Below are 1,483 nucleotides of genomic sequence, written 5' to 3'. Positions count from 1 at the left end.
TTTTTAACACACACGCCACTGGTTAAGAGTTCCCTAGTAAACAAAGAACTATCTTCATTCTTGTTTAATAGTAGGATGTCTCTGGTTGTGGAAAATCAAAACAATTCCTTTGCAATGCATAGGGAATTACTTGTCTAGTTATTCTGAGGTCTTTGGTATACAGCATCTACTTTAAGTTTCCTGAGGCAACGCTCCACATAATTCTTATTTATCACATTATTTCCAGAATAAACTTGATTTTAAATTGATAAATCATCATTACATGGGCATTACCAACTGAAATAAGATAAATTATCTAAAGCTATTTTTCGGAAGCACAATTTACCGTAATTTCTTCATAGTTTATTCTCTTTATATTTTCTTATAACAATGTCTAATACTGAATAAGAATAATTGCAGAATTTAATTTTATATAACAATAAATGATTTCTAGATCCCTTCATTCGTATACAAGTAATATTCTTTTTTATAGAGATAATAAATGATTAACATTTATATTTGCTTATTTTTTAAATATGTAGTAGCTTATATACAAGTTTTAAAAACTTCAGTAACATTCGGAAAATTGTTATATTAGTTACTATCTATTTAGTATTTATAATGAACAAAAGAAAAAGTTCATATATTTACAATATGTGTATTCATGGTTGCATCATTCATTAACGGTCAGCGACATCTCCCGAGTGTATTCCAGAAGTTAAAAATCAAAGTTAACGACTTCGCTTTGAGCGGTTTTTTGTTCCTTTTTGAATTATTCAAAATAGATAATAATAGCCGAGAGCCAGCCGTCAGTCTACTTGTGCGCCTCAAGGGGACAAGATGATGAACCGCCAGTGAAGAAGGGAATTGAAGGAATATAACTATATCTTAAGCCAGTGTTGTGTATTCTCATATTATTCCTAAACCTCGGTAAGTACATTTTTAATGTGCAACTTGTGCAACAAATTACCAATTTTTTCTGTAAATGGTAACCGAGTTTTCAAAATATAAATAAGTAATAATATTAAACAAAAGCATAAGGATATATATATATACTTTCAAAATTTAAAACTTACTGTGTTTAGAAGAAACTGCAATATTCCTTAAAAGGTAAAAATGGATTTTCTTCAAATAACAGCTGCAAAGTGTACTCCACTATTCCCCATTATTAAACTCTAGAGTCTAGAGTATACATCATTATATTATTATTTTTAGTTTTAAAATTTTAATACTTATATAAGTATATTTGTCTAAAATATATTTAAATCACATTTTTTAAGAGCAAAACTTATTTAAAGTAAGTTTAATAAAATATTATCTTTTTATTTTAATTTATATCGAATTTTTCAATTAATTTTAATCAAAAGTAAAGGAAATTCGCGATTATTCGTATCGACGTATCGTTTTACCACCTTTCAATATCAGACAAAAACCACATGTCTACGAGTATAACTATTAAAATTGAACACATCAGTTAATATTTTTTAATATATATATATATATA

The 1,483-nt window shown here is 27.0% G+C and overlaps 1 protein-coding gene across 1 annotated transcript in view; it reads left to right on the top strand.

Annotated features, from left to right (window-relative positions):
* Window positions 1-823: 823 nt before the first annotated feature.
* The window catches only part of LOC108915702 (golgin subfamily B member 1), a 17,941-nt gene continuing 17,281 nt past the window's right edge, over window positions 824-1,483 (top strand). The window contains exon 1 of the mRNA XM_018721811.1: window positions 824-909. The gene's annotated coding sequence lies outside the window, so the exon portion shown is untranslated. The remainder of the gene's footprint in view (window positions 910-1,483) is intronic.

The sequence above is a fragment of the Anoplophora glabripennis genome, unplaced genomic scaffold (assembly GCF_000390285.2).
Source record: "Anoplophora glabripennis isolate ALB-LARVAE unplaced genomic scaffold, Agla_2.0 scaffold1094, whole genome shotgun sequence".
Classification (NCBI taxonomy): domain Eukaryota; kingdom Metazoa; phylum Arthropoda; class Insecta; order Coleoptera; family Cerambycidae; genus Anoplophora; species Anoplophora glabripennis.
The sequence above is the reverse complement of the archived record's forward strand: the minus strand, read 5'-3'. Positions and strand labels throughout refer to the sequence as shown.